The 12,996-nt window shown below is 41.1% G+C and overlaps 1 long non-coding RNA gene across 3 annotated transcripts; it reads left to right on the plus strand.

Annotated features, from left to right (window-relative positions):
* The first annotated feature begins 57 nt into the window (after positions 1-57).
* Positions 58-11,900, plus strand: LOC133151362 (uncharacterized). Of its 3 annotated transcripts, none has more exons than XR_009713891.1 (2): positions 58-10,252; positions 10,390-11,900. It is a non-coding gene; the product is annotated as an uncharacterized LOC133151362 (long non-coding RNA). The 3 variants fall into 3 exon arrangements; XR_009713892.1 differs by having other exon boundaries at positions 58-9,268; positions 10,189-11,900; XR_009713890.1 differs by having other exon boundaries at positions 58-9,268.
* The last annotated feature ends 1,096 nt before the right edge of the window (positions 11,901-12,996 follow it).

The raw sequence follows: 12,996 nt of genomic DNA on the forward strand, positions 1-12,996 counted from the left end.
CGAGTACTAATACGAATAAGTAAGTAAGACAATCTCCTCCGCGAAGTTGATGATGGTGTGTGTTAGAAGCTGGGTCTTTGCGGGCAAGGTGAGTCTTCCATTTATTCAACTGGCCTACAAAGTCCCAGTTTCTGGCTCACTTGAGCAACAGGTTTAAGACCGCATAAGAAACATGCCAGCTGGAAAAGTAATTGGAATTGTGCAATTGGAAAAAAAACTAAATGTAATTTCGCATTTCAATTAAGACAATGAATGAACTTTTTCATATAGTCTTGTGAAAGGTAAAAAAAAAAAAAAAAGTTAGAGGTTGCACAACTACTAATTGAGTTCTGAAATTAGCCCAAATTTGAATCCGGCTTTGAAGTAAACTATCAAGAATGAATCATCCATAGAAAATCATTTACCTTCCGCTATATTATCATACACACGTTTCATCGACAAACTCCGGGTGCTCGCTTTCCATCCCCAAAGTTGTGAAAATTCTGCCAAATAGACCAAATCTAGCAAAGCTCCGTTACATTGAACAGGTGGAGAACAAGTTGTTATGGAGGCCTGCTTCTATATCCGTCCTGACCCTGACGTGCCGTACATACTTCCCTAATGAATTTAGCATCCTGACACTAGATGCTTTATGCAATTAATAGAGGAGGGAGAAGGGTCGCGGTGGCATCTCTCTGCTGCAAGTGACACGTAGGTAAGGCATTCGCTGAAAGCTAATTTGTTTACATACTGTAAATAAAAATTGGGAAAAAAAGGATAAATTTAGTTGAGACGACATCTATAATATCAGTATAACCATAAAAAATAACCATTGAGTTGAAAGTTTCAAATAAAAATGTGTAATCTTTGATGCGGTTTCAACATCTTTCAATGAGTGCCTTATAAAGATTTAATTTGGTTTTCAAAAAGAATAATAAGTGATCTGTCATCACAGTTTATGGGACAAGAGGAACCCTATTTGATTTCCAAAATGGATAACACATGCTTCACTGTAGAATCATGTGTCTTTTCCCAGCAGACTAAGGAAAAGTCACGAAAAAGTCTTCATTCATTCATTCTCAATAACATCAAATATATTTATCATAACTGCGTCATCATCATTATATAAAGATAAACCAGACTTCAACTTTTCTGATGTATGACAATAACTGCATACACTTAAAATTGATATCATTTCAACCAGTGCACTAAAACCTTTCATTTTTAAATACCAACTTCTAATTTGGACTGCCACCAGCAAGATAGAGGATCATACGGAAAACTTTAAAAGATTAATATTTCAAATCATCTTAGCAGGAACGAGTCTCCACTAAAATCTTTGGGAGCTGCTAAGCGTTGTCCTTATAAGCTGCAGCAGAGCGGCGCAGGTCGCTAAAGGAATGAGAGCCAGGTCTTAAGACGTAACAGGACCACAGGGTGACTGATTAATATCATAAAGATTTAGAATGATATGAAACAGGGTCAGCTGCTCCCCCCCTTGCCAATGGCCCTTCAACGATCAGAGTGGCCTCATCACTGGCTAGTCTGCTAACATCTTCATTTTCCTTCCCTGTCTCATATTCTCACACTTGTATGCAGGCGAGTAGACTTACTTAAAATAGCCCCCCCCCCCCCCCCCCCCGCTTGTTTTCTACCATCTCGGCGTTTAGACAACTACGGTGATAGAAGCTTTGTTGAACTTTTCTCTGGAATGAACTCAGTCAACCCCCGTCCCTCGTAAAAATACATCACTGGAGATGCTAATAAACCCCCGAGAAGATGTCACGTTAGGGAGGGAGGGAGAGAAAAGGCAGCAAGAAAAGTGAGGGACTTTTAGGGGCAGCTGTGTTTTATTAACCCAGTCATAATGCCCCTAAAAATCCTTATTGCTCTTGCAATGCTCCACAAAAACCGCCGTCAACAACCTGATCCGGACGTTTGTTTGCTGAAGCTGATGAGCGAGCTGCAAATGGGAGTGTGTTTTGCACGTACGCACGGTGGAAAAAAAAAAAAAAGCATCTCGCCTTCAAACAATTACAATGTCCGCTTAGCGGGAAGCATGACGGAGGACGCCCGATGATTTAGGCAGGTAGAGCGAAACGGTACAAGTGGGTCGTGACGGGAGGGAGGCCGACGGGAGTGTTAGGAGTCGTAAACATGGAGACGGCTTGACAGGCAGCAGATGAGCGTGCTGGCAGGACAGCAGCTGTATACAGACACAAAATGGCAACCGGGATGGAAAGACGTCAGACGCTGGTTGATTTCAAAAAATCTTCGATGGACAATTGAAACGGACAATTTGGGTTACGTTGAGGTGTTTTTATTTTAATGAGGTCGTTTGGGATTACATTGTTGTATGTGGGGCAAGAACCATTTTTGTGGTTAAGACTCAATATCCAGGTGCTCACCTGTAATCTTCAGTATCAGTCTGTGAACTTTATTGAGGATAGCAGGATCAATACACCCCCCCCCCCCTTTTGCATGTGTCGGCTTTGTTTTAGAGGGAACAGGACAGGCCCATGGAGCATTTGGGATCCATGCCTGGGTGTGGTTTGGGTTGCTGTGGTGGTTTGTCAATGTTGGCCAATGAGTCATTACAAACTATTCTGTTGAGTCTCCTTCGCTGGAATGACCTTTGCTTGGGCTTGGGGAACAATCTGCTCAGTGTTCACTATTTTGCATTAATATTATAATTTGATTTAAGATGTATTGACTTCTGCTCATGCCACAGTTGTTTAATGCCATTTTGTTAAGTTGTCTTTGTGAACACTTAAAAGACTGCAAGTCCAAGTGCTCAGCAATTTAACAACTTAACATTTAATATAAATAATGGTTCTTTTGCCTTTATTTTAGCCTATATTTGACCATTGATTAATATGTTTATGATTCCAACTCAAATTTTTGTTTGTATTTCTTAAAAGATGACCTTGAAAAAAGAATTTCATATCAAATCATAATTTGATTATTTTTTTAAAAATCTTTCCGCTTCAGAGCATAGAGGATAAGCGAGCAAGACAGACAGACACAGGGAGGGAGGGGGGGGGGAGATGAGTGAGGGAAAGTGTGGACGATGACTCAAGGCCATGAACCACATGGTGATGGAGAAGGGAGGAAGGAATAACTCATCGTAGCATGTGGGATCTCATACGGCTATCACAGGACTGACTGCGTGTTTCCCCCACGGGCATCAAGCACACCTCCTCCATTGACATCACTCTCCCAAACTAGGAAGTGACTAAAAGTATCAATTGTGGTGCCCTCTCCGTCACACAGGCATCATTCTAACTCTCTTCTTTGAGGCTCCTCGAGGCGTCACGCTTGTAATCATCGGAACATAAAAGCGTTTTTATCCTCCTTTTTCAAAATGACTGTCACATGACTCTCCCCCTCGTTCTCCTCGGGAGCTCATGCTTGTGAAAACAAACTTATTATTTCTTAAATCTGAGAGAGAGCTGCTGCTAACGTTTCTCTACCTGAGTGCGGTACGAAGACAGTCAGACTAAATAAAAAAAAAAAGTTATTTGCAGTGTAAATGCCTCGTTGGAACTCAACTTTAACTCTAGAGCAGGGGTGGGCAAACTTTTTGACTCGCGGGCCGAACTGGGTTCTAAATTTGGACCGGAGGGCCGGACCAGGAGCAGATGGACGTAGGCGTTGTGTGACGTCATATAAGCGACCTGTAAAGGTCATTGCATAAAAGATCTTGGCCTTTAGTAGGTAGTAAAGCATGGATATTCCATACAAGTTTTTTTAAAACAAATGCATTTATTAACAGCATTAAAAAAATAATAATTCACTAAAAAACTGCTATCAGTGATTCTCGTAAAATACGACACTGTTATTATGAATAACAATCTCCATCACTTCAGTGCCTGCAGGTCAGATTAATGAAAGATGTTTATCTTATGAGATCACATCAAACGGCAAACATTCTGAGCAAATATATCATCTTGAAGAATCGGTGAAAGCATACACCCAAATAAAATAATCAAAACGGCAACACGGTGATGGGTATCTGAAAATCAGAGCAGAGTTTTAACTCGCAAACACCTGGTAACAGAGGTGAGGAAACGCGAAACACTTCCTTAAAGTAAGCCTTAAGAACCTTACAGGTTAAGATTAGTCGCAAATAGGTGGTGCATCAATGTCCTTGAGCATCCTGCATTGTTTGAAAATGAGAATGGTCGCTAGTTTCAATCCCTGCTATGTGTACAAATCATATTCAAAATGCATTTTTTTTACAATAAACTTGAGAGCCTCCCGTTCATTTTCAGTGGGAACAGTGTTGTTGGTCTCCCTTTTTTGCTAGTGCGTCATAGTCTGGAGTAAAATTTGTTGTGGCAATTCTTAGGCGAGATCCGAGGTGTTGGTCCGTTTACCTTGATCTGTGACGGGTTGATGTTGATGTGGCTGAACGTCACGTCGCGTACGTCGAGCCAAATTGGCCACTCTTTTTTAACATTCGGCACTCACTTCTTTTTTTCGGGCCACTCATTTTAATGGAAGGATTCCAGGGGAAGGTTTGTGGGTGGCTTTAGCGCAAAACTGCATCTGAAAGCTCAGCGCACGAATTATAGAATGCTGTCGTCAAAGCCCACGCTCTAAATTCGGGACTGATACGAATAGAGCGAGAGTGCGCCAAGTCCGTACTACTGAGTACGTACACGCACTTGTGAGTATGCACCGAGCTTTCTGACACGGCTTCCGGTAGTAAGTGCGCAGGCGAGCGCTTCGCCATCTACTGGGAAGACGCAGTCATTGCAGGCAAAATGACCAAAAAAAAAAAAGTTTAATAATACAATTTGTTCAGGGTTGGCGGGCCGGATTAAACGGTCCCGTGGGCCGGATGTGGCCCGCGGGCCGTAGTTTGCCCACCCCTGCTCTAGAGCGTACTTATAAAACAGCTGTAACAAAGAATCGGAGATAAACACTGAACAAAAACAGAAATAATAATAATAATGATAATAATAACAACAAAAATAATAACAACAACAATAATAATATTAATAATGTCTCGATAGAAAATGATCATCATTATGTTCTTTTGTCGCATATTTTTTTTCAAAAGTCTGAACGGCCGACTGAACAGGTGAACAAGACACACCCACGAGCCTCTGTTTAACCAAGCTTCACATTGTTATCGGCCGTACATTGACAGCCATGCAACACTGGAGGTAGCGCTTGAATGCAGCGCAAATAATGTAGACAAAGGCGAGAAGGTGAGGAGAAAAAAAAAAGTGGATAGCGCCTTACCTTGAGAACCGGCATGAACTCTCTGACCTACTCTTGCCCCATCCACCTCTTTGATTTGCCTTTATGGTAATCTGTGATAGAGATAGTGAAATTTTATTCGTGACAAGCAAACCTGGTGCTGGTTAGCACCATTTTTTTGGACAATTCTAAATAAGCAAATAAATGCTTAAATGTGCTACATGACCCGTTTCGACGGGATAATATATTATGGAAATTTGATTAGTATGTCTGGACAGATTTGAAATCACACCCTCACCAAAAAAGATTGTGCTAATCTTGGTGCTCAGGAATTATACTATGAAGTAGCTTCGATTAGACAAATGCTTTGCCATCATCTTCTGGTATTTTAAGAGCCTTGCAATTATGTTTGGAATGTGTCGATTATACAAAAGTAGTGCTTTGCTGCCTTTTTGTGGCTCCTTAGTTGATGAAGCAGGACTATGCTGACACCTAGTGTCAAGGAACTATGTTGAACTGAGTTGAGGCACTTCATTAAGACACCAATAGTGCTTTGCCGCCATCGTATGGCCCTTATAGACAATTAAAAATATTTCAGCAGGCTGCAAATAAGATTTTTGCTACTCGCAGCAAGCTCGGAACAAACCACTGCCTTGAGACATGAGTTCAATTAGTTCCCTGGTGTTGCTCGTAACTCAAAAGACTCAAGGCAAACATTTTTTTTTGGATTGAATTGAACTGCCCTAACCCAAAAACAGCAATGTGTCATCGTAAAGTGTCAAATCTATACAACAATTTAAATGGAAGGCAGCCAGTTGCATGCATGTGACCTTTGAAAAAATGGTGTTGACACGTTGTTGCTAGTGTAAACAGCCTCGTACCGGGCCCCGCGGCAAACTGAAAGTCCCCGCACACACACGTCCCCTGACTCTCGACATCCATTCCTGGATGTGTTTACACATCGACCTATATGGAATGCCATTGCGTCTTTCTGCACTAGTTGAGGTTCCATCGGCTGCTCTTTGCTTCATACGATGCGTATTTGAATTGTGTGAACGTATTCCAGCAAAGTTCTGCCAAGCATCCGCTGAGCCACTTTAGTTTCTAGCTGTTTTCCGCCCGTTTGGGGTCAAGCGTGCACGTTGGCACAGCGTGGCCAAACGCTGTCGAAAGGATCAACTGCACACTTGTGTGTTGTGTAACGCCACGGGGAGTGTGTGCGCGCCTCGATGTATGTGTGTGTGTGTGTAGTGAGAGAGGAAGAAAAAAAAAAAGAAAGTGGGTGTTTGCTTTGGCAGCGAGCGGATTTGCCAAAGAGGCTGCCAAAGCTCACCAAACAAACCCAAAGCAAGCTCCGAGTCTTTTATTCTTCCCACCTCTTTGCTGTCATGAAAAGGTGGCCATTTTGCTCCGCATGCAAACCCAGAGAGCGGCATTGGTTTGTGTTAGGAAAAGGAAAAAAAAAAAAGAAGAGGCAGGAGCATGGTGCGGTCGAGAATAAGAAGAACTGGTGAGGATTTGCAGCTAATTAGGGATCGAGCAGAGCCTCATGGCCACCGCCGGGGCTCAATGTTTGGCTCTGGAGTTCAGGGTTGGAACTTCTAGTTCTTTAACTGATTGAAAGTGAATGGTTTCAAATGAAGTTATCCATGACATGCTTTGGAAGTGAAATGATGCAACGTTCGGCCGTGCGTGTATCTTTTGCAGCCGGCTGTGTATCCGTTACATCCAGCGTTGGTAACCGTACACCTTGAACGCAAGCGGCAGCCACTCACAATGCCAAAATAAGCTCTTGATTTACGGAGACGCTCGAGTTTGCACTTGGCTGCCGGAAGTTCAGATTTAATTTTGGTACAGAACGAATAAGGAAGATCCAGTAAAAATTATTATTATTTTTTTTAAAGAGACTTATATGCAGATATATTTGCAAGATTAAATGTGATACGTGACATTTTATATCGTACCTAAAAGTTGTAATCAGGTGTCTTTTGCCAAATAGAGGATTGTTTTCACATTAATCAAATGAAGTGTGCTAACAGAACAAGAACGATGTCCTCGTTGATGTAAGCGACCACAAAAGTAGGCAATTTAGGGTTGCCGTGGCAACATGAATAATTGCAATTCTTCATTTTCAGGCCACCATTTGTTGCAAGGCTGTTATTTAAAAAAAAATAAAAAAATCAGTGACGTTAGTTGGTGTTAGTTTAAATTGGTTAATCTGGCACTGCTTATGGCAGCAAGATGAGATAAATCTTAGAACGCCTGCCTCATTAGTTGCAATCTGACCTGTGCAAAAACTACCCTCTAAAGAATATAATATTGCGCTAAAGTATTGGGACATCATATTTTTTTTTTTTTCTGATGAAATTACTTTTTCTAGGGCAGCACACGGGGATAGTTATTAGTGTAAGTACATAAAAGTGGCTAAATTATAAAAATGCTAAAACTCAACCAATTTGTTTGCCTTAATGTGTTTTCATTTTTTCATGATTTAACAGTGAAATAAATTGATTATTAGGACAGAATTTATTGTGTGAGTACAAAAACATACTTTCCATCTATGTTTGGATTTATTTTCTTAAATAAAAATGTTCTTTGATTTCTTTGTCACTTTACGTCAGTTAAACTAAAAACTACCCACTTGCTAGTTTTGTCTGGATTATACATTGCGGCCATTAATTAATTCACAGTCATCTGTCTCGTAGTGTTGATTTTTTGCTGTAGCTTCGAAGTAGGTGTGAATATGAGGCAAGCTTAATGAGTAGGAGTGCAAAAAAAAAAAAAAAAACTGGACTTGTTTTTGCAAAGCAAATGTACAGCCAAGGGTTTTGTTTCATCGTAGCTTCACAATACTTCAGTCACGATCAGAACGAGTCCTTATTAAATAGTGACTTCACTCTAAGGCTCTTCAAAAACGTGAGATTTACACCGGCGGGGTCACCAGTGGAAGTGGAGCTGGAGCTGAGTGGTGCCGAGACCCCCGGCCCCCTCCTCCCGCACGTTCTCCTTTCTTTTACTGTATATGGCTCACAAAAGTCTTGTGAGCGTGTGCCGGTCCAAGTGAGGAAAAGACGCAGCTGAAAGTCACTCGCAAGTAAAAGTAGGGACACTGTGCATCCAAAAGTACCCCCATTTAACCTCAAACTTTTTTTTGGTATCATGTTTTATTTTTAAATTATATCTTGGCTTAAGCTTGAGTAGCTACCGTATTTCCTCATATATAGGCGCATTTCGGAAGACTATTGGAATCTGTTCAAAAAGGGAAACGCAGAGTGGTGCCTTGAGATACGAGTGCCCTGACTTGAGAGTTATATTTTTTTTTTCCAATCAGTCGGACGAGATTTTGCTCAACTTTGCAAATGTAAACTTGAGTGCTGCTTAATGCCACTGATAAGGCGTAATTATTTACAATCAGTTTAGTGACGTTATTGCCATCGACTACTTTGCCCCATCTGCTCGGTGGAATAAAGTAAATTACTGCACGTCATTAATTTCCTTGTCACGCTTCCCCGCCGCACCTTTGACCCCCGACCCCGTCGCCATACTACTGCTACACTAAACCAACTCTGCCCCATCAGGCAGCTCACAGACAACCAACACGGCATGTTGCGGTGTTCAAGCCCCCACACGAATGCTAAAGGCTCGCTGAGGGGAATCTTTAATGACAAAAAATGGATTTGAAGTCAAAGTGAACATATGACAGTAAGTCTGCAAAGATTGCGCTAACAAGTTTAGACTAAATTCAATTGAATTACCTTTATACATTTGAGGTTCATCTTGAATATTCAGCAAAAAGCAATAATGAGCAATGTGTTGATTAACTATGCAAAAGCCATAATCCTGTTCTAACTCCATCTTCTCTCATGCTAATTTGTGTCTCCAATCCAAAGCTGCTAACGAAGCGGAATGGAGTGTGTGTGTGTTTGTGTGTCAACAATCAGATTGTAATGACACAATGCTGAAACTTCCAACTATGAGGACACCTCCAGCTGACCTGCCAAGCAACTATGGAGCCACTCCGCTGAGACCTTTGCAGATCTCCAGTTCCCTCTTTCCCTAGCCGGAGGGAGATTTGTGTGTGAGTTACAAGCCAGGCTTCCAATACTAAAACAGACACACTTACTGCATCGGCGCAGTTTTGCACACTTGCAGGCATGCCGGGACACGATTCGATTGTGTTATGTGTAACAGAATGCACCGTCACACTCTTGAATTGTTGAGTAATAAAAAAAAGTGGAGCTGGGTGACCACTCAGTGAGACCTGAACATTTCTATACATATGATGACGAGTGCTGGAGTTCAGTTTCTCGGAGCTAGTTTAAGGTCAGGGACCCGCAGCTGCTCCCTCGGCAGTCTGAAGGTTTGATGTGACATTTTAACGTTCTTAATGGTTACGCAAGTGTGTATCCCAGTGTCCATTAAAAGAATAAGATAGTGGACCAGCAGTGGCAATTATCCCACTAACTTCATATTTTTGTTCCTCGTGGCGTGATAACCCACAGTCCCAAAATTGATTTGTATCCAGACTGTCAGACTTCTAAATGTCTCATCATGTCTGTGTGGTTTCGATGCTTCTCAAGCCTGCTCTCTCTATTAGAACAGTCGAACAAAGTAATGGGATTTTTCCAGGAGTGATGTTTGACGAGACACGAGGGGTGTTTTTCCTTTCGGAGGTCCAAAAGTGTTGTGCTGGAGACTGCCTGACACTCCGATGGAGTTGGACTGTAGCAATGTCGGCAGGCCAGAGGGAAATTATCATTGTGTGTATGAGGAAGTGATGCATAAATTTTCACACATTGCATTTAATTCTTTTTAAATTTCACTGACCTATGCTGATTTGAATGAAAAATCGGGGATGACCTATTGGGATTTTTCAAGACGTGGCAATTTTCAACGAGGCTGTCGGCGATATCGAAAGTGGTGCGCGTCTTCAAGTTTCAGATCTTGACGGAATATTTGCTGTCGTTTTCATTTATCGTGGGTGTGTTGTGAGTGCAGCTTCGTCTGTTTTCATGATCTCACGCGGACAAGATACATCGAAGCATCCAGCGTTTGACTCGAGGTGGGACAATGGAGGATTCTTGAAATGTTTAATCAAATTTTGATCCTCATTGACATCTGTTCATGAGCGATAACGACACTCAAATGGGCCATACAAATGTTTTCATGTGTTTGGGCATGTATCTATATTAATCTCAGATCTGCCGATGGCGTCCAGAGAATACATCAGAATGTGGCGTGGGTGTGGAGGAAGTGTCCCCGGGAGGCGGCAAAAAGTTTCCCTTCCCTTCTCGCCTCGACCCGGGAATGGACACACCCACTCAACATGCATAGCACATCGACGTAGCGGCGCGTGGCGGCCGCTTGGATGCACATTAGAGGCAGGAGGAGACCAACGTGAAATAGCATTTCTGGGAAATAAAGGATCAGCTCGCAGAAAAAAAAAAAAAGACAGACACATCCTGGCTGTCTTGTGTGGCCGCGCAATGAGAAGCACATGACTTAAATCGGGCGTGGTGCGTGACTCCTTATCAGACAAAAGCCTCCCACAACGAGGCCGAACGGGCCCCTCCCGCCATGTTCGTGGGCAGTCATGAGGTCTTTTGCCACGCTGCGTCTCGTGGCTTCTTCAAAAAAAAATCGTCCGCTTCTAAAACATCCAACCGCTGTGGCATGTTGTCAATAAATAGGTTGCATAGCCTGAGGACAGACACCGCAGGTTAGGGTGGAGGAAGCTCTTATATTAATCATTACAGAGGCAAGATTGATGAATTTTTTTTTTTTTTGCGAGCGTTATCATAATCAAATTATCAAATTGCAGAAAGAGACGATCTGAGCAGCACTAAATGCAAATATGTATAGTACAATGAATGAATGAATAGAAAAAAAAAAAAATGAATTAATCAATCAATGGCTGCCTCCGTAACCGGCTCACCAATTTTTATTGATGATGCCAACAGAAAAAAAACCTTGAAATTAAAAAAACAAAAGTTCATACAATTTCATCCAAAACTGAATTCTGCTTAACTTTAGTTTGTGTGTCTCATTTTAAATCTGCTAAAAAAAATTCCTCTAATTTGATGTCTCATTAAAGCACACATAGGCAGGCACTTTTTAAAAAAGTGGCTAATAAATCAAAGCGCTCTGAGAGGTAAGGGCAAGGTCATTTTAAATAAAAAAAAAAAAAAGGCAGTTAAATGAAAAGAAGGCCAGCAGGAAGCAAAAAAAAATTGGATTTGAGGGTTATAAAAGTTCATATTTCCTCTGAATCCTTTTTGAATTTGATTACTAAGCTAGAACAAGCTTGCAAAATTTATGATCCGTTTGTGCGTGCGTCCGTGTCCGACATCAGATGGTGCCATCACAGAGTGGCGATGGCCTGAGGCGGCGTGGACGAGTCCCAAAGGGAGCATTTGAAATTAGACTAAGCTAAGGTCGGCGGGTTCATGGGCAGTTAACTTCAAAAGGGTTGATTGTCTTGACGCGCGCTGCTCGTGGGTGTGTACAAAAGCAACTAGAAAAAGCTTTCAATGGCCGCCCTATACTGTATGTGACTGTGGCTAATGATGGACTCAATCAATGAGAGAATGAAAAAATGAGAGAGTGAGAGAGAAAAGTGCTAACGTGAAAAGGCTTGTAAAATGTCCTCCACGTGTTCGTTGAATTCTTCATGTGTCACAATTTTTAAATAAAGAAATCGGTATACGAGACCTCGAATGTCTATTTGTGGTTATTTCTGATTTATTTGTATTATTTAACTCATTATGAGGATGTTTTTGCTCTGCTGTCATTTGTGGTTTTCTATTTCTGTTGCACAATTAAGAACACATTTTTTTTTTGCTTGGACAAAAGTGATTTGCTAATTCCCACATGAATTGAATCGCAAAGAGAAAGTATTTGAAATGGATCTGCACCATAGAACAAATACAGAGAGGATATAAAAAGTATCCGGTTTTAATGGCTGGTATTAAAAAAAAAAGATAAATTCTCTTTACAACTCAACAGAAAAAGTAAAAACAAGTGCCAAATGGTTCAAAACAATACCCCCCCTGTGTTAGATTATCTTTAAAACCAAACAATAAAGGAGAGGAAAAAAAAAAAAAGGATTTTGACTCAATTTGAACATTAAGTGCTTAAAGCAAATCTTTCCCTCGGATTTCTACACTGGGGACAATCCACACACCCTCTTTTTTCCACAGCTGTTCCTTCTTGCAATGTTTTCCCAATGTGCTTCCGGGTTGTCCTGTCAAAATCATCTCCATTAAATAAGCAGTAATTTTGCATTAATAAGTCACCGCCAAAGCATAAAGTTACTTTGGGTAATAACGCGTCAGACGTGATGTTATTCTAACAATCATTGATGGACAACACATGGCATTGGTTTGTTATGAAAAGAAGCCAAGGCCGATTATTCTGGCAATGGTGTGAAGGACCATCCCACATATCTTAAAATTTGCAGTGTTGTTTAACATATCCATCATTTTCTCAAGCATCTGTTGGAAATTTGGCTCTTGAGTTGAGAAAACTAGCATAAATCACTAACGTTGCCATTTTAAGTGTAATCCACTAATTTGTTTATTCTATTTATTATCTATTCTATTAAAGCTATTATTTAGGAAAAGTTATTATTTTTTGACACTCCAAAAAGAAGGTGCAACCTCATTAAGGGTTGTCAAGTGAAGAAGAAAGCGAGAAGAATAACAAATACTGGACGTTGTGCGAAGTACGATAAGTAGACTCGCATGTTACCACCGATATATACCCCAACAAAAAAAAAAAAAAATCTAAAAATAGATTTCTCCAATC

The sequence above is a fragment of the Syngnathus typhle genome, linkage group LG3 (genome assembly GCF_033458585.1).
Source record: "Syngnathus typhle isolate RoL2023-S1 ecotype Sweden linkage group LG3, RoL_Styp_1.0, whole genome shotgun sequence".
Lineage (NCBI taxonomy): Eukaryota > Metazoa > Chordata > Actinopteri > Syngnathiformes > Syngnathidae > Syngnathus > Syngnathus typhle.